The 24,573-nt window shown below is 34.1% G+C and overlaps 1 protein-coding gene and 1 non-coding gene across 9 annotated transcripts in view; one reads left to right on the plus strand and one right to left on the minus strand.

Annotated features, from left to right (window-relative positions):
* The window catches only part of VPS13B (vacuolar protein sorting 13 homolog B), a 735,829-nt gene that overhangs the window by 544,174 nt on the left and 167,082 nt on the right, over positions 1-24,573 (minus strand). The gene's annotated exons all lie outside the window — the stretch shown is intronic.
* LOC148757851 (signal recognition particle RNA) lies at positions 6,627-6,920 on the plus strand. Its single transcript, XR_016021648.1, has one exon.

Below are 24,573 nucleotides of genomic sequence, written 5' to 3' on the forward strand. Positions count from 1 at the left end.
AGACTGAAAGACTCAACGCAATAAATCTTATGCTGTAGATATAAATAATATTTTTCTAAACTATTTATGGAAAGGCAAAGGAATGAGAATAGCTAAAAAAAAAAAAATCCAAACATGAAGAAAGTTGGAGAAATAAATTTACCTAATTTCAAGACTTATTACACAACTTTAGTAAAGACTATACAGTATTAGTGGATGAATAGACACATACGAGTAGATAAGGGAACAGAATGGAGAACCCAGAAATAGACATTCAAATATGCCAAATAATTGTTGACAAAGCTACAAATGTAATTCAGTGAAAGAAAGATCGCCATTTCAACAAATAATGCTGCACTAGGTGAACATCCATAGCCAAAAAAAAAAAAAAAATGAACTTCAACCTAGGTCTAACATCTTATAAATAAGTCAAAATGAATCATGGACTTAAAAGTAAATGTAAAACTACGAACATTCAGGAAAAACAGAAAACAGGACAAAATCTTTAGAATCCAGGACAAGGTAAAGAGTTTCTTGACTTAACAACAAAAGCAATAAAAAATAAACAAACTATTGATACACACAATAACTTAAGAGAGATCCCCAGAGAACTATGCTGAGAGAAAAAAAGCCAAATCCAAAACATCACCTATTATATGATTCCTTTCATATGGTATGTCCATAATAGGCAAACCCACAGGAACAGAAAGCAGATTAGAGGTTAATAGGGAATGGGGCAGAGGAGGGATTAGGGAATGATTACTTAAAGGGTATGGGTTGTCTTTATGGAGTGATAAAAAGGTTTTAAACCAGAAAAAATAGGCAGTTCCATCACATTGAAATACACCAAATAACACTGACTTGTATACTTTAAACTTATTAAGTTTTGTGCATTCCACCTCAGTAATACAGAGAAAGAGTGAGTGAGAGAGAGAGAGAGAGAGAGAGACAGAGAGAGAGAGAGAGAGAGAGAGAGAGAGAGAGAGAGAGAAATCAATCTAGGGCAGGTTTAAAAAGAAAAACAAATCTGATGATTTTTGTTCTATTTCTTTAAAAAACGCCATTGGGATTTTAATGGGGATCACACTAAATCTGTATATTGCTTTCGGTAATATGGCCATTTTAACTATGTTGATGCTTCCATTCCATGAGCATAGAATGTATTTCCATTTCTTTGCATCTTCTTCAATTTCTTTTAAAAATGTCTTACAGTTTTCAGCATATAGGCCTTTCATATCCTTAGTTAAGTTTATTCCTAGGTATTTTATTTTTTTTGTTGCAATTGCAAAAGAAATTATTTCTTTATATTTCTTTTTCTAGGATTTCATTGTTAGTATATAGGAATGCAATGGACTTTTGTACGTTGATTTTGTAGCCAGCAACTTGACTGTATTCATTGATTGTTTCTAATAGTTTCTGGTGGAGTCTTTAGGGTTTTCTATATATAGCATCATGTCATCTGCAAAGAGTGACAATCTAACTTCTTCATTCCCAATTAGGATGCCTTTTATTTCTTTGTCTTGCTTGATTACGCTGGTGAAAACTTTCAACACTATGTTAAAAAGCAGAGGCGATAGGGGAACAGCACTGTCATGTTCCTGAATGTAGAGCAAAGGGCTTCAGCTTTTCACCGTTAATTATGAGATTAGCTGAGGTTTTGTCATATATGGCCTTTATTATGTTAAGGAACCACAAAAGACCCTGAATAGCCAAAGGAATCCTAAGGAAAAAGAACAATGCTGGAGGTATCACATGCCCAGACTTTAGCTTGTACTACAGGGCTACAATAATCAAAACAGCATGGTATTGGCAGAAAAAGACACACAGACCGATGGAATAGAATTGAGAACCCAGAAATAAACCCACATAAATATAGACAGATAATTTTTGACAAAGAAGCAAAAAACATACAATGGAGAAAAGACAACCTCTTCAATAAATGGTGCTGGCAGAATTGGAAAGCCACGTGCAAAAGAATGAAACTGGACTGCTATCTGTCACCATGTACCAAAATTAATTCAAAATGGATCAAAGACTTAAGCATAAGACCTGACACAATAAACTGCATAGAAGAAAACATAGGTACTAAACTTATGGACCTTGGGTTCAAAGAGCATTTTATGAATTTGACTCCAAAGGCAAGAGAAGTAAAAGCTAAAATAAATGAAAGGGACTATGTCAAACTTAAAAACTTCTGCACAGCAAAAGAAACCATCGACAAAATAAAGAGACAACTAACTGAATGGGAGAAGATTTTTGCAAACAGCGCCTCCGATAAGGGGCTAATATCAAAAACATATAAGGAACTCATGCAACTCAACATCAAAAAAACAAACAACCCTATTGAAAAATGGACAGAGGACCTGAAGAGACATTTCTCCAAAAAGGACATACAAATGGCAAACAGACATATGAAAAAATGCTCAACATCACTAATCATCAGAGAAATGCAAACAAAAACCACAATGAGGTATCACCTCACCCCAGTCAGAATGGCTATCATCAACAAGACAAATAGTAACAAGTGTTGGAGAGGCTGTGGAGAAAAAGGAACCCTCATACACTGTTGGTGGCAATGCAGACTAGTGCAGCCGTTATGGAAGGCAGTGTGGAGGTTCCTCAAAAAATTACGAATAGAATTGCCATATGACCCAGCAATCCCTCTCCTGGGTATCTACCCAAAAAATCTGAAAACATTTAGAGATAAAGACACGTGTGCTCCAATGTTCATTGCAGCTTTGTTTACGGTGGCCAAGACATGGAAACAACCAAAATGTCCTTCGATAGATGAATGGATAAAGAAGTTGTGGTATATATACACCATGGAATACTATTCGGCGGTAAGAAAAGATGATATAGGAACATTTGTGACAACATGGATGGATCTTGAAATTATAATGCTAAGCAAAACAAGTCAGACAGAAAAAGTGGAGAACCATATAATTTCACTGATATGTGGTGTCGTGCAGGGTGTCAGGCGGGTTCTCAGCTCCCGCTCACCACATAAGAACGCAAGATATGGTGAGGCCAAAAAGGAACACCCATGGATCCACAGATAGGGGAGTCATACCACTATATTATCGCTGGCAGCTGGGTTGGAGACACAGGAAGCAGGAGCCACATGATCTGCAACCTGCCGTCCACTTCTCTGACAACCAACCCCACTTGCTAACTGCAATCCACCCTTGCTAGCTCAGCCACCATCTTCTAGCTAGCCCCCATTTTCTGCTAGTGTAGCCACAGCAGTTATATTAGTGGCCAATGGCTCACTGGTTACAGCTGATGGCCAACTAGCCACAGCTGATGGCCATCCAATCACAGTTGATGGCCATTTACTACCTGAGCCAGCACCTTTCCACGTGAGGCGGAGATCCTGGAAACTGCACTCCTGGATCCGTCCCCACATGTGGTATGTAAACCAAAAACAACAAAAGAACAAGACAAGCAAATGAAAAACAAAAACTCATAGACACAGACAATAATTTAGTGGTTACCAGAGGGTAAAGGGGAAGGAGGGTGGTAGATGAGGGTAAAGGGGATCAAATATATGGTGATGGAAGGAGAACTGACTCTGGGTGGTGAACACACAATGTGATTTATAGAGGATGTGATACAGAATTGTATACCAGAAATTTATGTACCTTTACTAACAATTGTCACCCCAATAAACTTTAATTTAAAAAATAAGTAAATGAAGAAAAGAAAAACAACTGATTCACATATATAAGACCTAAAACAATTTTGTATACCTATTTATTACTCTTTGATCTCCCTTTTATGTTTATGAAAATTCAATTGTGGAAGAGTGTTCAGTGATTAAACTACAGCAAGTGCTATTCTAAGAGTTGAAGGGAAGAGAAATCTAGGCACTTGTATATGTAGGTAGGACCACTATAAATCTTTATGGACTAATATACTTTTTTTTTAACTAATATACTTTAAATTCTTCATGACGTTCATCAATAATTGCAAAGCTGTCCTAAAAATAGTTATTTTACATTCCAAAAGTGGCATTTATCATTACTAAAGAAAAATTAAAAAATGATTCCTATGTCCCTGAAAATAATTTTTCATAACTTAGGGACAAATTTAATATACTATACAATGCTTATACTGACAGGTTATTACACCAGGAGAATATTAACCTTCAATCCTGAATCATTCAAGAAATGTTTGCAAGAATACTTTTGGCCTCCTTATCTGGTCAAAGCACTAGAAGCTAAGTGGTGTCTATACAAACCAATCATTTCACCAGCAGTTTTATATTTCTTTAAAGCCTCATATAAAAAGCACCTGCCTAAAGTGAGTAATGGAGTTTTATATTCATTGCACTTAGGAACAGCGTATGTAACCTATTCCGTTTTCCTCCCTTGTGGAATATATTTCAGCTTATATTGCACAACACATTACCAATGCATATAAAGACTCTCTGATCAGCCATTTGGACTGCAGTCAGCAACCTGCCTCAGTGCCTTATTTTTTTCCCTACCCTAAATAACATACTCACTTTATTCAACAACTCAAATGAAAAAAATCTTTTTAAGATGGTGATCTTACTTTCTTAATAAACATGTAACACATGTACGTGTACTAACTATATTTGGAATACAAATGCTAACACACAATCCTTGAACAGTATTTATGCAGTCATAGTTGAAAACTAGTTGAACACATCATTCCAAGAAAATAAAACAGAAGCCCATACGGAATGCCTTCGTGTCTGTTTTCTCTCCTGAGCAACCTACAATTAAAAAATTATTGTAACTACACTAACAACAAAAGCTAAGCTGATTTTCACCCATTAAGGGCCTGGAAGTAGGGCCATACTATTATTAAAATTGGATCAACCCCACATCTGCCAGACCCCGATGTATTTTCAAGACGTAAGTATCCCACTCATTCCAAAACTTCCTAAAACAGGAATGAAGGCAAAATTTCAAAAGAGTAATAATGATGAAAATGTGGTATGTTATTTTGTAGCTGACATAGAGTTAAAACTTAAAAACAACTGACAGAGAGTCATGAAGATTGAAGAAAATTAAAGAAATGAAAAAAATTAGGAGACTTGCCATAATTACAAAATTGTGGTCCGGTAACATTGTAAAATACTGTAATATCTGTTTTAACATATTGTAATTATACAAATGAATGAGTAAAAAATAAATAGCAGACTATGCAAGGCAAAAGCGCCGCGCTGCACTTCCTGGAACCCTCCTGCAATAATCTAAACCCAATTGCTAGCATCAATTAATGAACAACTTACTCAGACCCAACTAGGCAAAATTAACTTTAAAAGTGTTGAGGTATTCAAAGACATTAAAACATAGTGCCTGCCCTCCAATAGCTCACACTCAATTAGGCATGAATAAAAAGATATCCAAAACTCTAGCTAATTCACCAATAAATTACATCAAGTACAAACATGAAATCTAGGAAACTGGCAAAGCTACAATCATCAGAGCTCAAATCTAAAGCAGGGTTTGGCAAACTTTTCCTGTAAATGACCACACAGCAAATACTTTAGGCTTGGTGAGACTCAGGTCTCTGTTGCACTTATTCAACTTGGTTGTTATAGTACACTACTAGTACATAGACAATACCTCGATAAATAACCAAATAACCGTGGCTATGTACCAGTGAAAAACAGGCAGTGGACTAGATTTGGCCTGTGCGTCATACTTTGCCAATGTCTGTTCTAAAGCAGTAGTTCTGAAACCTGTATCTACATTAGAGCGACACAAAAAGTTTTTTTGTTGTTTTTCTTAATGACCAACATTCAGGCCCCACACTCAGAGATTCCAAAATAAGGGGTCTGGTGTAGGACTTGCATATTTTAGAAGCTCTAACTACAGCTCTAGAAGCGAAGAGGTTTTGATATGAGACACCTACAAGACCTAAAGTTAAGATTATATTCTTGCAATTATCAATTTTTGGCCTAAGAATGACGAAGAGGAATAAAGATGGGACAGTGTGGAGACCAAGAGGTTTATGCTCATAATCTTGCATTAAAAATTAATAATACATGGATCAAAGACATATCTGCACTCCTGTGTTCATTGCAGCATTATTTACAATGTCAAGATACAGACATAACCTGTGTCCATCAATGGCTGAATGGATGAAGAAGATGTAGTATGTATATGTATACACACACGAATATCATTAACCCATAAGAAAGAAATCCTGCTGTTTGTGACAACATGGATGAACCTTGAGAACATTATGCTAAGTGAAATAAGTCAGACAGAGAAAGAGAAATACAACATAGTATCACTTATATGTGAAATCTGAAGGAAAAAAAAAGTCAAACTCAAACAGAGTAAAGAAGTGGATGTCAGGGAGGAGGGTGGAGGAAATAGGGAGAAGTTGATAAAATGGTACAAACTATCAGCTGTAATATGAATAAGGTCTGAGGCTGTAATGTATAACATTGTAACTATAATTGATTATGCTATACTGTATAACTGAAATTTGCGAGGAATATAATTTGAATGTTCTCACCAATTATATATAAAAATGTGTGATGAATGTGTTAATTAATCCTTTCACAATGTATACATATATCAAATCGTAATTTTCAAGTATACAATATGGCAAATCTTACAGTTTTATCAATTACACCTCAATAAATTTGAAAAAGAACGATAGCCGGGCGCCGTGGCGCGCGCCTGTAGTCCCAGCTACTGAGAGGCTGACGCAGGAGGATGGCTTGAGCCCAGGAGTTCTGGGCTGCAGTGCGCTATGCCGATCCGGTGGCCGCACTAAGTTCAGCATCAATATGGTGACCTCCCGGGAGCGGGGGACCACCAGGTTGCCTAAGGAGAGGTGAACTGGCCCAGGTCAGAAATGGAGCAGGTCAAAGCTCCAGTGCTGATCAGCAGTAGGATCGCGCCAGAACAGCCACTGCACTCGAGCCTGGGCAACATAGCGAAACGCATCTCTTAAATAAAAAATTTTTTAAAAAGGAAAAAAAAATGGAAAGAAAAAAGGAAAATAACTATAGTCCTAAACAATTTTAGTGTTATGTAAACTGACATAAGATTAAAATGTTCATATCCCTTCATTTTGTTTCTACTTAAAAAATAAATCAGAATTGTTCCAATTTCTAAAGTCAAGGTATATGGCAAAGAAGGATTGTTATCACAAAAGAAAATCAGCAAAGTAGACTCTGAAATTTACAGAACCAATTATAAATTCACTCTGATTAGTTATCGAGTTCTTACAGTATTGAAGACATGGTGACAAACGCTTAGGAAACAGAAGCAAGACAAACTCATTCCCTCTTCTCAGGATGTTTAACTTCTAGCAGAAACTAGCTGAAGTTTATTGAAGCTTTATATATGTGCAACGCACAATGCTGTATGTTATTTTTCCTGAAATATCACAAAAACAATATGAGTTAGATAAATAGCACTATCACCATTGAAAAACTAAGGATCTCAGAGGTTAAGTAACTTATCCAAGGTCACACAATGTGACAAAATTGTGACTTGTATCCCAGTTTGATATTGAAGACTATGTTCATAAAAGATTCATTACCCATTAAAAATAATTACAACATTAAAGTGATTGTAAAACATGAGAGAAAAACACAAGACACCCAGAGAACAAGAGAGAATAAATCAGTCACATTCATTCATAGTTTTTCTCTATATGACAAACATGAGCCCCCGTAGATAATTACAATGGACTAATCTTTTACTTCTCATGTGCTACACACACACACACACACACACACACACACACACACGCACCCCTACATTTTAAATATATAAACAGGTTTGTATGTATCTCCTGCAACAATTTTCCATGATGAAGTATGCATAAAGCTAATGTAATATAGTCCTTCTTCCTGTTTTTTAGTGAGTCAGTACTCTGATGGACTAATACTGACAAGCAATACGCTGCTGATTTAGTATCTCATAACACTGTCTATCAATTTTAAGACTCATGGCCAAAATGATGAACATTCTTAATGCTATTCTGGAACAATCTTCTAAATCATGACTATTTTACAGATAGATTAAGATACCGTTTAGAGTCATGTTCCAGTAATTGCAGAAAAATAAAATGTGAGGATAACTTTTTTAAATATATAAATCCTTAAAAAATTTTTTCTCCATAAGAATTTTTTGTGCTGTAACCATGACAGATCCTTATGTGCAGAAAACTATGATATATCTGGCATATGCTACTTTTGAAATCTACATTAATTAAGCTTCAAGGGAAACACTAAAAGTAACTGAAAAAAGCAATTGCAATATTCACAAATTAACAATTATCTAAAAACCAAAATATTTATTACAAAAACTGTACTGGTTCAGGTTTCATTGTTTTTTAATATCAGTAATTTCTAATGCAACTTGAAACATTTATAATCTTGTAAGTTTCAAAGAATTATTTTATAACTTGGCTTAATTTGTGAGAAAATAGCTTTTATGAATGCCAGTTGTACTTCTTTGGAAAGACAAATGTAAACCTATTTAGTGATCTGATTTTCTCTTTCATCTTGTCTCCAGTTTCTGTGTAGATTTATAATGTTCATTGTTTCCAATTTTAACAAATCACCTAATGGCAGAAAGGAAAATATGTTAACCTTGGAATTATTTGCAGTTGGAGAAATCCCTTTTGTCTGGCCCATACAGGGCCTGCAATCTGTTTTAAACACAGATTGTCTGTCTTTCGTCTGACAGCCACCAAGCTGCACAAATTACTTTCTGCCTGTTCACCTGTTTGCAGCTGTGTCTGTAAGCTAAAGATTCTGCAGTTTGACTTGAGCAACCACTTCAGGATTGATGACATGTGCTGCTGATAAAGTGAGCAATTTGAAGAAATTACTGGCTATAGTTATTGAAAGACATCTGGGCATGAGCTGAGAACTAGAAGCCTTCAATCATGTGCTTGCAACCTGCAGCGGCGGCAGCAGTGTTTGAAGTGATACCCTACTAAAAAGAAGTTGGCCCTGGCACTAAATAACCAAGTGTGTATGGAACATAATCTCTCAAATGAGTAATAAAAGGTTCTGTCTTGTAGCTGTAAAAATTTGAGGTTTGGTCCTTTCTTTAAAATATTCTTTGAGGGGAAAAAAGGGAAGGCAACAATTCCTGTTTCTTTTCTGAGTTAGCTTTACATATACAGTATCTCTTATTTCCAATGTAATTAACTTATTTCAAACTGCTGCTACTACTGCTGTTATAAAAAAATTAGTCAACATTTATTGCATACCTACCACATGGTCCACACCCTAACCCTAGAAAGAGCTTTATGTCTATTATCTTATTAAGACTCACATCAACTGGATTAAAGCAGAATTACTATTCCCTTTCCCTGGTAGAAAAACTAAACTAAAGCTCCAGGAAACTAGCCTAATGTCACACAACTGTGACTCTGTCTCCTGTTGGAAGATCTCATTAAACTGTACTATGCTCCCTTTCTACTCTGACTTTTTGCGGCATTTCCTGGTCTCTTGGTGTACCTCTGATGTGTGATTAATTGTACATTTTGCCAGAACCATTCTATCCCTCAAGTTAGCCATTAAAAGACGTGTTTTCTATTCCACCTTTCTGTCTCATCATATAAAATTTATTCCAAATCAAGCTGTCTTCATGAATTAAGAAGCTTCACTCAGTTCTCATACTTTTCAAAACTCATACTTTTATGGCTAAGGAACAATGCTAAAAGCTCAAGCCTTCCCACATTTGTTGAAGTAAAATTATGCCAGAAATAACAGAAAATGCACATCTTTTTATGAGGAAATAATGCCTACTGTTGAAGAAAAAGAAAGCATACCTACAAATGTGCTACTTAGTAAAAATAAAGGCATTATTAAAAATATTTATGAGTTTGTTATCAATAACAATGAATAATGAATTAGTAAGGTATATAAAACATCAATACAAATATAATCAAATAATAAACTATGATAAGGCAGTTCTACAAACACAAAGTCAGAACAAACTTATAACTTACATCAATGCCAGAAGAAGAATCAATTAATATATTTAGATGGACACATGTAAAATACTCAATTAGTATGTTTCAAATGCAAAATTAGATAGCATATTTTATAGTATCACTAATTTTTTCTATTTAAAATTAATATGATTTTGTATTAAGCACTTGAACTCTTCTCCACTTATAAGTATTTATAAACCAGTACAGGTCAAACACAGTGAAAAAAAAATCACTAAGAAATCATAGGTAAAACTAAATTATAACCATTCAAATAACCAATTCTCCTAGTGCAAAGTCGAAAAATTTGTAATTTTGCATGTATTTCAAATACAGTAAAATACTTTTAAAAATAGTTCAATTTAAACATGTCCATTACCACTGGAAACTATATAGTGAAAAAATTCATTAGTTTATAAGCTATGATAGCTCTTAGAGAAAATGACTACTATATCAAACACTATCCAAAAGAGGAATCCCAACTTGAAAATAAGCCACGGTTAAGTAATAGATATGAGAAGTCTAATTTGCAAGTATTAATTTGAAGTTCAATTTTCCAACTATCAAATCATTACTCTTGTTCAGCATGGATACATTAAATGGGGTTCTTCAGTTGGTTAGAGGTGACATGAAACAAAAAGCTGCCTCTTTCAAATGTTCTTCTGAATAAACGGCTTTTCTATAATTTTTATTTTGATGTTTAAATCTCCATAGTCTTGGAGAATACTATCCCTGTAAATACTGGTATTTCTTTCAGAACAAACTTAAATACATTGGTAAAATGCCACCCAAAATGCACTATCATTTCAATTTGTTAAAATTAAGTATACTGAAAAATGGAAGGCCAAAACCTTCAAGCTAAGGAACTATAAATTTGACTTTCACATTTCAGTAGTCATAAATTGGATTAAACATAGACCTGACTGACTAGCCACAAAAGAGGATATACATCATTAATGTTTATAATAAATCAAGCTTTTATTTATTTATATAATGATACAGCAATTATAAAATTCTACACAATGATGATAGTTAAAAAACACCACCTATGTCACTATCCTCTTTCTTAGTTGTGTCATGAGTTCATATTTTTAATAGCACCTTTTATTTTAAAAGACCTAAGTCGTGAGAACATTCTTATGTACTACTTCATAACATTGACACAAAGTACGTATAAAAAGATTAGACTTTATTTGGTATAAAATCAGTTGGCAGTTTTACATCTGTGCATGCAACATAAATACACCAGCTGGCATCTCAAGCACACACACATATGGACTTCAAAACAGAAACTTCCTTATTTGCAGCACTGCCAGGGTAATTTTGTATCCTCTGCATACTACAGCTATTTGTCAGGCCCCTGCAGGTGTGCACTGCACATAAACACACAGCTGTAGTCCAGCAAGCCAAGTGTTCCATCAAACACATAAAGGGAGACCTCAGCAGTTGGATTAGTCATCCCTACAACAGGTCCAGGGAGAACAATATGGGTTAGTATTTTTGGAAAAAGCATGGATGGGAAATTTATGATTATGCTAGTCTTACCAAATAACTGGTGGATTGTGTCATTTTTAAAGCAATGCCTACTTATTAAGTTTTTGTTAGTATGGCTGGAAGAAACTGGAATTTATTTTTTAATTTTAAATATAAGCAATAATCTATAAATTCATTTATTAAGAACAAAAATGTGAAAAGATTTTGGAATTCATCTTTAGTTTTTGGAAGTTGGTGCAAGCATGCCTTGGCTATAATATTTACAACTCACAATTAGTATACCTTAAAATATTTACTAGCTGTACATTATATTTTATTATATTTATAATTCTACTTTTCAATTCATATGCATTTAAGATGAACTTGCCAAAGGAAGTATTTGTGTCCAAACGTATGTATAACATTTAACTATCAAAAGTTACATGCTATATTAGACTGTAAACAAATATTTAGTTCTCAAATATGATATGAAAATACAATTAATCTACAAATGACTAGAGAAATAAATGAAAATGTAAGACATGATCATTTTGCGATCATGTGAAAGCTGCCAAATTAAAAGTGACCTTATTAATATTCTTTAAAATAACAGGTAAGCACTTCAGGCAGCTGATAATTATGACTACTTTAACCACATTTCCTCCAAAATGCTCAAAGTCCACCTGGCAGTTGACAAAACATGAAAGATAACTTAGAAAATGAGCTTGAATGCATTATGCCTAATATACTAATCTTCAGTGACCCTGAGGTCAAAGAGTTTGTAATCAAGAAACACTAGCGGTCTCTGACATCAGGGGCTTCATGCTATGTTGTGTCTGGAAGGTATAAAGGTACTTAAAAATTATGTTTGTCTGATACAAATCCCGTTCTTCTATATAAAGCCTAACTTTATTAACTATTATTCTAACTGAGCCACAGAAATTCAATCTGAAGTAGGAAAAGAAAAAGTAAATGAGGGGGAAGGAGCGAAAGGCTTATAATTATTTAATTAGATTCCTTTAAAATAAATTCTCTCGTGTCTATTGTATTCTTTTATGTAACTATAAATAGAAAATACTTGGAATTCAACCTGGATCCCCATATTGCTGATGGGTCCCTGAGGTGTGATTCATAGCTCTTTAAAGCTTCCTAGTAGCCTTCAATGCTCCAGGTTGGATCTAGCTAAGTTTTGGTTCTGAATCTCAGAATAACTCTTTTTCAGCAATTCTGGCTCAAACATTTACATCAGTATCTTTGGTCACAAAATACTGTCAATGAGAAAAGTGTCAAATAGTGAGGATGAGTAAAATACCTTGACCTTTATTTAATATCTACAATATATTTGAAACAAATTTCAGTTAACTGTATCTGTTCCCATTACTTATTGCTATGGAACTACTCCAAAACTTAGTGGCTTAAAACAACAATCTATTTTTATCTCTTATAGTTCTGTGGATTTTCTAAACTCATGTGAGTGGTTCTTGCCTAGGTCTCTCTCATGCAGCTGCTTTTAGGTGGTGACTGGGGCTGGACTCATCTGAAGTCTTGACTGAGCTAGAGTGCCAACCTGGTTTCATCAGTCCCATTTCAAACACCTCAGCAGAGATGACTGGAACAGTTGGGGGTCAGACAGGCACCAATCTCTGTCTCTGTCTCTCTCTCTCTATCTCTATCTCTCTCTCCCTCTCTCTTTCTCTCTCTCTCTCCCCTTACATTAGCCTATGTGGCTAGGCTAGGCTTCCTCAGAACATGACGGTATCAGAAACACTGGACTTCTTACATGGTCACTAGCTTCACCCAGAGTAAATATTCCAAGTGACTCAGGCAGAAGCTGCATGGCTTCTTACAATGTAACCTCACAACTCATTAGTCAAAAGTGAGTCATCACAAGGCTAACCCAAACTCAATGTGATGAGCTGATAAAAGGATATAGGAGATGTTATCAAAAAACACGGTGAATGTTTAAATTTAAAAATGTATTACATTGCTATTAATCACCTGTAAAATACTCCCCCTCTGTTCAAACACATTTATCCCATCGTTATTGCCATTTTCTGAAGCAGTTCGGGAAGTCTTCTTTCCTGAGTGTCTTTAGTTGTGCAGTCGTGGCTACCTCGCTGTCCTGTATCAATCTAACTTTGGGGAAGAGTCAGAAGTCACATGGTGCCAGATCTGTGAATAAGGTGGATGAGGACACACTGTAATGTTTCTATTTGACAGAAATTGCAGTATTCCCAGAAGACATGTGTGACACAGAGCATTGTCATGAATGAGGATGAAGTAAAGACACTCATGAAAGAGGACTGCCTGAACTGCTTCAGAAAGTGGCAAGAATGATGGGATAAATGTGTTTGAAGCAAGGGGAGTATTTTGAGGGGGATTAATGGCAATGTCTCTTTTACTGTAATAAATTTTTTTATTTAAACATTTACCATATCTTTTGAGCACACCTTATAAATACTGAGAAACATGGTTCATGGCCATCTTTGGAGACTGGCTACCTCACTATAGTAATAATATCATTTTTTAAAAATTTATATTTTTGCTAGTAATCTGTTAATCATTTAATATTTTATTTTTGTAATTATTTTATTTACTAATGATATTAACACACATGGATTTAATTATAAACTACAGTGACTAAAGGATAGCAAGATAAGATACACACTTCATTTTTTTTCAAATTGGTTTCACTGACTCCTTAGAAGTTAAATCTATACCCAAAACTAATTCTAATTCTGTTTATAATTTTAAACATACAAATATAAACACTGGAGGTTTGCCTCAATCACTAAAAATGATCAATCTTTATTTTAAGAGCTTAAAATATTCACTACTAAATATTGAAACGTTTGTAATTCACCTAAATAAATCATATCTCACTTGCTTAAAAGTACTATACTTAGTAAATAACTGCTACGACTTTTAAGACACCTCTTAAAGGAAATGTATTGGGGTTCAGGGGAGCAATGTTAATTATAATAGACAGAAACAGCCTCCTATCTACACACACACACAAACACACAAACATATACAAAAAACTATATGGGCATAATACTCATTTATGGGAGGGTTAAGAGCAAACTTTATAACGCTAAGAGCTAAATTAAATGATACATTTCCCCATACAATTAGAAAGAATTTTCAGGAGACAGCAGAATAAAATGAGAAGGAACAAGGGAAAAAGAAAAATATTTAAAGTTTTTATTTGAATAAGTAATTCCATAATTATATGGCTTTTCTCAAGTTTATAGAGGTTGGCCTAACATACTTCACTCTCCATCTTATCCATGCCCACACTTTGCTAAAACGTAACGTAACAATTGGTACTTGTTTTATATGTGTAAAAGTTTTTCCACACAGAACTATCAATCCACCTCACCTCCCTCCCTGTCTATCCATCAATAACATCCATGCATGCACACACGGCATGAATATACACATCCATCTTGTAAAAATAAAGGTAGTGTGCTGCTGTTCGTATTTGTCTGCAACTTACTTTTTACTTAGAATCTATCAACCTATCCTCCCTATTTTAACAGATGACTAATATTAAATAGCATAGCATAATATTGTATAGCATAGATATATGGTATATTCATATAACAATGCCAATGAAGCACATAAACATTCTGTTGAAAGAAACCAGACACAAAACAGTATATATGATCGCATTTATAAGAACTTCAAAAACAGACAAAACTAACCTATGGTGACAGAAATCAGAACAAGAACTGGCTATCGGGGTGATCAGAATTGACCTGCAAAGGGGCATAAAGAAATTCCTTGATACTGAGTCTGGAAAAGGTTGAAATTACTTCTGGTTGTAAGGCATAAAATAAAACCATGTATCAAGAGACCATTTCATATCTTTGCTCCTTTTTCTTCAACTGCAAATAAACAGCTCTCTCAAAATACTAAGTCATTATTTTCCACATTTAGAACAGTAGAAGAAACTGAGGTTCTAAGAGATGAAGTGATTAACCAAAGTCCCATGAATAATCAGGTAGAAGCCACATCCAGAACTCAAGCTTTCTCAGTCCTAATTCAGAGCTATTTTTCCTTTCTCTTTAATATTGTACTTTCTAGATTGCATTACAATTTTTATTGAAAGTTTTCAGCTATTCTAAGTAGGAAAAACAAGGCAATCTACATTTAAAACTTAAGGGACTTAAAGGAAAGAATATCTACAAAACAGGAACTTGAAATTACTCTGCAAAATCTTCTTCATGAAGTGACAATAAAACTTAGCTACTTATAATACAATTGATGTAATGAATTGGAAAAAAGTAGATGAGAAAATAATAATTGGAAAGTTATGGTCTGATTGACCACACTGAATATGTTTTGGTGGTATAGGTATGGATGATTTTCATTTCATTCTATGTGTTTTCTAGTAATTCCTATGGTCTATAACCTATTATTGTAATAAAAATGTTTTGTAAGAAAAAATGTCATATATCTTATAAAAGAAATTCATTAAGGTGAAATAGACATTCTCTCTGACCTACAATCCCACATTTTAGATCCATCTTATAGAAAGAAAAACAAAAATATGGAGATTCATATGCAAAGTTATCGCTGCACCACTGACAATAGTGGCAAAAAGTGAACATCCTGAATGTTCATTAAGAATGGGAATGACGAAATAAATAATAGAACTCCAATACCATAAAGTAGTATGCAACTATTAAAAGCAAGTTATATTTGGACCATTATGCTGGAACAATAACTATATGTGGTATTAAGTGAAAAGGACAGGTTCTAGAATGTGCATACCATCTCAATGAAATAAACACACATACTCAACACAAACCTACAAATGTGTTTATATTTGTGTAAACATAGAGAAAGTGAGGGGACAAAGGAGGAATGGAAAGGAAATTAACTTTTTAAAAAATATTTCTTTATATACCCATAAATTGGTTTATATGTTAAACATGTATTACTTTTTTAACTTAATAACAAAAATTAAAGGCAAATAACAAAGTAAACACTTAAGTGTTGTATCTTTTATAAGCAATATATAATCAAAGAATAACCAAGATTTAAATGAAAGTTATTCTCTTACAAAGTCAGTGGAATATACTATTATATTACAATAATTTTTTTTACTGTTCTTACAAATCAAATTGACAGTTTACCATGGAGATGAATAAGATATACTTACTCTTAGGATATGGCATTGGCAGAATGTCAGATATACCAAAGTAAACTGTATAGTATAAATGAAGTTAAATTATTATTAGTTAGACTATTTAACATTTCAAACATTTACAGTAATATTGTCCATTTTTATTTTTCCACAGATTATGATAAACAAAACCACTTATAACACAATTTATTCTGCAAAGCTGGGTACCCAAAGAATAAGTATAAGGTAATTTGACTGATTTCATCAATCCATACATGAAATCTGATGCACTCGAATAAGTAATATCCCATTCAATGTACTTAAGAGTATTCAAAATTCATTACGAAATGGATGTAACTGTTCAAAAGAACTTCAGATTTATACAAAACGTATCAGTCCTGCCACTAAATAAATGGTCAGGAGAGTTATGGTCAATCACCTGGATGCTTATTAGGTCAGATGCAACAGTCCCACCTACAAAATAGAATGGACCTGAGAACCTGCATTTTCGCAGCACCGCCAAGTGACATTTTTTACTAAAGTACTCAAGTTTCACCATAGAATATATCTAAAACATACTGTTACCATTCACTAGACTAAATAAATCATTATAGAACAGCAATATGCAACCATAAGGCATATGTGTTTTTGTACATAATGCTATTTATTCTTCAATACCCAGTTAATTTGTTAGTGTTTAAATTAATCACTTTATTTTCATTTTACTGTAAAGTAAAATAAAATGGCCAATAACTGTCAGTATTTACATAAAGCCTCTGCATATTTCAGACTTTTTTTTAGATTTTTCATATAAATTACTTATGAAATTTTCATTTTGTCCAATATAAATTTTATTATAGTCTAACATCCTTCACCTTCTTCACTTCTACGAAAATAGTGCCAGAATACACAGAGAAAAAATTCGTACCAAAATTTAGTTAGCTTTTACCAGCTACCAGGTCCAGATTCACACACCCTTCAAAACTCAGTACAAGCATCATCTTTCACTTAATCTTGCTTCATGGCCAATTATTCTTCCACAACCTCCCCAGGCTAGACAATACGAGGTAAAATTTAAATATTTAATAAATGTTTCCTAAATTTCAAAACTGGTAACACTGGAACTAGCATCCATCCATTCAAAACATATATATTTTGTGCTTACTAACCACAGATTGGTCTTTTCCTACAAAAACTCTATTAAAATCATTTAGAGAAATGGATTATTAAATAAGGAATTGCAATAAAATGTGATAAGTGGTATGATAGAAGTACAAGATGCTTTTAAATTATATACAAAGGGGCCCCTAGCCTAATCTAGAGAAATGAGACTACACGTAAAAGATAAAGAGAAAAGAACCAGAAAAAGTGAGGGTAGAGGGAATTGGAGTGCTCCCAGCAATGGAAAGGCATGAGCCAGAAACCTGAGGAAAGAACTAGGACTCTCTACAAGAACTACAGGAGTGAAACCCAGTGGGGATAATAGTGAGCGTGATATGAGATGAAGCTGGAGAAATGTTAGGACATTTCTCAGTTTAAATAAATATTGTAGCCAGAAAACAAATACTTCCTAAATTAATTCCATATCCCTATTATGTAGCCTATTGTCCAGACATCCATGACACTTTTTCTGTGTTAATCATGACCTTTCATTAAATATTTATTTTTTCATTTCTCCTTTCTCACTGACAATATATTTCATGAACTGTTTTCCTGTTTACTAAATAAACCTATTATCCTGGTCACTTGCCCTCACCATTTTCATGAAAGGCCTCAATTGTTACCCTTGCACTGACAGCAGATTGAAAGATAATGGTGATAGAACGCTAGTTATAATCCTATAATTTCATAGTAATTTTTAAAGTTCTTATCAAGTAATCCCAGAAGTATCTATAAAAGCAAACACTACACAGCTGTGGGGCGGGGAAATACCATCAGGTATCACGTTTACTCCAAAAGTAAAAGTATGGTTATAGATCTAGATTTTTTTTTATAACTGCACTATGTCTAATGCAGTTGACACAGCATTATGAAATGCTAGGAGGTTCCAGAATATGATATACATCACATAGAAAGTGCCATCCTTTTTCTCCATTTTCCACTTTCCTTCATTTAACAATATAGGCTATTTTAAAGGGTGAATGTAATAGGTCATGATGGTCATTGCTGATTGCAACTAGAAATAAACCCTTCTAATTCATCTGCTCTCTGCTTCAGCAAACATGGTAAAATCATTACAGTTTCATACCTAAAAGTCATTAAGAACAGATTTTAGAAATGCCACTCAATCAACAAATGACCTATACACTGTTATCATTAAAGCAAAATCCATGAGAACTGTTTTCCAGAACTTAAGACTATGCCTCTACAACACATTTGGCCAATGAAGGTGGATGAAAAACAATAGGGCTTTGAAGCATTAGCCAGTTAATGGACTGTGGTTTACCCTGAGTGGGATGCACACAATATCAGGCCATGGTTAATTAAATGAAACGGGTTCTTGTATTGTTAAAATGTGTCCTGTATTATTTGAATACTGCATAACTGCTTTTAAACTTTAAGGTCTCTTTCGCCCACCTAAAGTAAACACCATTCTGTTTCATCTATTGGTAATGGAATCATTAATAGGGGTTACCAGTGTTCTACTGCAACAAAAACAAAACAGCAAAATTTTGTTTTATTCATGTATCACCCTCTATTTCTCAGTAAGTGGTTTTAACAACTCTATCTTACGAAAGAACTGAGAGTAAATATAGCATGCATTGACCTAAAGGGAATGAAATAACACATAGAACATGTCTGTGTATAAATTATGTTGGAAGGTATTTCAGGTTTTTTTCTTTTATGTGACTTTAACGTAATGCATTATTTAGCTAAGAAAAAATATTTGACAATGGTTCCAGTTGTACATGTTGAAACTTATTAAGAAATCTTTCAAATCTGTATATAATATTCAATCTACTGAATTATTAATCAAAATAGAAACTAACCTTTGAAAGTTTTTGGAATGAAAATGCAAGATTTTGATGTTAAAAATATTTTCTTCTAAAATTACCCAACATTCTGTATATTTTGGGTAAACTGATAAATATGTCAGGCACATAAAAGGAAAAAATAAAAGTTTACTACTTTCCTATATTATTATATTAAAATACAGCATACCACTCAGCTGCAGCCAAACCAAATATCACAATAGAATGAATTTCTGGAGTATAAGAATAAATATAAATTCTAGTAAAAAAGTAATTATCACTATAATTTTTTAAGAAGGATCTTAAGAGCCAAGTTTTAATTTGACAGTAGAGTATACAATTTCTCACCTGTTGTAAGCTGCTAGGTTACTTCTGTAGTATGTAAGTCTACACATTTGCAACATTAACTAAATTTCAACACATAAAACCTATAAGGAAATGCTCATTCTGTTACATAGAGAATGCTTACCTGTAATTGAAAGTGAATACTGAGACAATAATAACTCCAAGTGGCATGTCTCATTTATTAAACTGATGCTGTTAGGCTATTAGATGTGATGGTAAGTATTTTTACACACAAATTCAAGGATGTCAGAAATGATACTAAAGTATTATGCTATTCAATCTTTCAAAGGCTGAGGCCAGAGCTTTTAGATGAATATCCAAACTGAATATGTATTACCATACTTCCCTAATAAAGTAATAATTGCACTTAAAGTAACAGTGAACAATCATGGTGTAACAGACATTTTGTATTATTTCACTGACTTCTCACTGTAGGTCTTCCCCGTTCTACAGAGAAGGAAACTGAGTCTTGAGGAAGTAAATAGACTTGCTTAAAGTCACATGGTTAATAAAAGGTGGGACCAAGGTTCAAACTTTAGCACTGAGAAGACACTTTTCAGAACTGGAACTTAATTTTCAATAAATAGTACAAGCCTTAAACAAGAGTCATAGGTAACTAAAATCATTCTCAACTAGGTAAGTCAATATTCGGAGGAAGATAAGAGTACTAAAAATTCCTATGGGAAGAGGGCAAACTTCTGATTGCAAGAAAAATAAGGGCAGTTGTGGAAGCCAGCAATGTGTGGGTCTCTGTTATATGCAAGAAACCTGGGCTCTTTAAATTCTGTCCTGCACTACACCAGAGAGAGGTATGGATCCAGTGAGGGACTAGTTAAACTTTAAAGGCTTGCAACACATTCTCATGAAAAGTTTCAACTAAATAAAATCCCTACCAAGAAATTTACTTGTTTTGCAGAGTTAACAATAGAAGAAAAAAAAGCTCTGTATAGTCAACTAAAAATTAAATTAAAATGGCTCTTGTAATTGATTAATGATTAATGAATTGTTATATTAAAACAAAGAATTAATGATTTACTGTAGAAAAATGAGAAATGGGTAAAACAAACTGACAATGGAACTGGGGTGTGTGTGGGTGTGTGTGTGCACAAGCGCACATGCACACATCTTTTCTGCAGATGTCATACCACTGCCAGCAGTATAAAGGAATTCTCCAAGTGACTACATACCGTGTTTCCCCGAAAATAAGACCTAGCTGGACAATTATCTCTAATGCATCTTTTGGAGCAAAAATTAAGACCGGTCTTATACTAATTTTTGCTCCAAAAGACACATTAGAGCTGATTGTCCGGTTAGGTCTTATATTCGGGGAAACAGGGTAGTATACTCGTATCATTATGTCAGAAGTCAAGACATGTTTGCATTATGACTATTAAATGTAGAAACTGGTAAGCAGGGGTAAACTTTCCAACCGTAAGTCAAATTGTACCACTCCTCTGGTTAAAACCCTCCGATGACCTCTCACTACAATTATAATAAAATCCAAAGCCCTTCTTGTGCCTTACAAGGCTCGAGGCTCCAGCCAAACTTTCTGACCTCATTTCCCTTCCTCCTCCTCCGCTCCTTCTCCATCTCCCCCTCTCGCCTTCTGTTTCTTTTTCAGAACTCCTTAGCCAAAGTAGCCTTCATTCTTTTTCTCATTTTTGCCAAGCCATTGCCCCAACAGGGGCTTTATATCCAGTGTTTCCTTGGCTTGAAATCTTCTTCCTCCAGATCTCTTGTCCTACCCGAGAACAGGAACATATCTGCTTTGCTCACATCTCCCATGCCCAGCATTATTCCTAGCGCAAGTGTCCAGTGATATTTACTGACTGAGTAAATGAATGAATGTTAGTATCACCCCAAGACCTACCCCACCCTGGTTTCTTGAGGCAGACACATAGATGTGCCCCACAGATCACCCCTGAACAAAGGACACACTGCCCACCTTCAAGGAATGTGATAGTAGCTAACAGTCTCCAGCTGTTAGCTCCTTTAGAGTTTGCCTAAAGAAGCTTTCCAGTCAAGGACATACTTCCAGGGAAGCCCCCCGTTAACACCTGAGTAATGGTGGTAGAAGGGCTTAGCCATTTCCACCCACTGCAGGACTCCTCAAAAAACCTTTGTGCCAAAGGCCCGTGTTGGATTGCCTGCGACTTTGTCAAGTAGCTTCACAATGTGAAGACTGCTCCTAACCCATCCTGCTGCCACTCTTTTCTTTTTGCAGGTGTTACTCCCCAGTAAACTGTTAGCAGTCCTAACTCCATCTCAGTGTCTGCTTCAAGGAGAACCCGACCAGTACTGTTTGCATTTCAAAATTAACTCCTTACGCCTACAAATTAAAATGGTCATTTTTAACACTATATATAGAGCATTCATTTTATATTAAGCATCTGATGACATTGCTACCACCACCCTCATTCCTCACTAACATTCATACATAAATACAAACACAGACACCCACACATACTCCCCTAAACTCCTAACCACATGGCACTTAGGAGATTTTTACTTTATTTACATTTAAGTCTTAATTCAAATGTAACCTCCTCTACGAAACCATTAAAATACAATCAACTGCTCTTTTTCTATGACTCCTTTGGTACATCTAGCAATACTGACCATATTAAAATGATGTGCTTATATGCCTATTAAAGTTGGAGCTCCTTCAGTCTGTGCCTGCCTCATGTTAATAACCCCAGCACTTTATAATGCACTTCTTTCAAGTAAGATGTTCTCTAAATTTCTTGGTAAAGGAAAGAAATGAGATAAATAAAATTTAAAAAAAAAAAAAACCTTTAAAAGTAAGATTTTCAGTTTTTATCTGTAAGGTTGAATAAAAATAGTCAATATATTCAGGCCCCAACATTCACATATTCTAAAAATAACTTCATTCTTCTTAGTGAATAAACTTCATTTTGTTTTCAAGAAGAAGTTATTAACGTTAAAGTTTAAAGCTGCTAGGCAATTTAGAACCTATTCATTTTGAACTTTTAGGACACTTCCTTACAAATAACATATTAGTTACCAAGGAAAAATGAAGCATTGGTTTTTACAACTCATTAAATTTCTTTTCAACTTCATATAACCTGTCAGTTCTCAATTACACCCTCCTGGGACAAAATCAAGCCAAACATTCCTAGCATATAAGCATAAAATAAAACTAAAAACCATCACACACACACACACACACACAGAAAGAGAATTAAGTATCTACCAGGAAGACATTTTATGAATTTGAAATTTTTAATTTTGAGAATTAACACAAATCGTTAAGCCATACTAAGTTTAATTCAGTGAGTTAAAATGGGTAGGCAGCGTTATTCCTCCACCCAGTAATCACAGAATAGGTGAACAATTTAAAAATCCTAATATTTTAAAGGAAGGCTAAGCCTCCCATAGGAAATAAAAGTGGAAATGAGTCCAAGGAAGAAAATGGCTTGGTTCCACACCCTTAAAATTGCCTACAGCAATGCATCAAAAAATAAAATAAAATAAGCCCCCAGAGTCTGGGTCAGCAGCATAGTGTTACAGCTTAAGCATTGGGTCATCAGTGGCAATGGTAGGCTGATTAAGGGCTGAGGTAATATATTTACTTACTGTAGTAAGGAACTGTGTAACAGTACCGCCAACAGTACAAAGAGTTCTTGTGTGGATATCATGTACAAAGAAATATTATAACCCTCTGTTTATATTTTAATATGAAAATATGAAATATACTTGAACAATTGTTTAAGTAAATAAGTAAATATAAACTATATTATAAATATTAATAGTTCAACTAGTTAAAAAACTAAAACTAAACTTCATTCAGCAATCCATTAATTTTATGTTCCAACAAAAAACACTTCAGTTTTATTACTTATTAAAATCGAATCATAATTAAACAATCTTCCTCTAATATAAGGGATAAAAGCAAAAATACAATGCTAATATGGAAAAAGGCAGTTTTGCAAGTAATGAAGCCACTTACAAATACAAATAAAAAAACTTGTTAAACTTATGGCATTAATAGGTTAAACATTGATTTGCCTTCATATTTAACAGGCAGCTCTAATTAGTAGAATAAATGTATGTGAATTATATTATGCATATTGCTGTTCAAAGGTCTTGGAAAACCTATTTTGTAATTAACCAAGTAAAGAGTCTTACTATATTTGTGTTCCCAGTGCCTGGCATAAAGCTTGGCATCCACTGGCATCCACATATAGTTTATTAAATGCAAAAATTAATGCATATCCCAAGGTCAGTTTTTTGATAAAGATAAAAAATTTCTTTAAACAGAAAATGTCACCAGTACCAGTAGTCTTGATTTCTGGAAATCATTATACCTATCCTATAACATATATTTTGGGCAAGACTGACATTAAGAATCATTACCCTAAGAATGATGCCCAAAACTCATAAAAAGTGTCCCCATCTTTGATCCAGTATTTCTTGGGATATTTTGGTAGAAAAATAATTTTTAAAGATATTAATATGTATGTAGTTGCAAAATGCTTATCTAATAAACAACTATCAATCACCTAATCGCAAATGTTAATGAATTCCCAAAAAATGAACTCAGTGGAATAATATTTAATGATACAATTTTAAAAACACTTTTGAGGCATGTATATCTGGCAGCATACTCCGGGAATATAAAAGAAGTTCACCTAACTCAAACTAAAAGATATAAAGCTTCAGTTAAGTCTTAAAGGGAAAAAAGTAGTTAAGCAGACA

This window comes from Rhinolophus sinicus, chromosome 6 (genome assembly GCF_057876585.1).
Source record: "Rhinolophus sinicus isolate RSI-liver-muscle chromosome 6, RSI-T2T, whole genome shotgun sequence".
In the NCBI taxonomy this organism is placed as follows: Eukaryota; Metazoa; Chordata; class Mammalia; order Chiroptera; family Rhinolophidae; genus Rhinolophus; species Rhinolophus sinicus.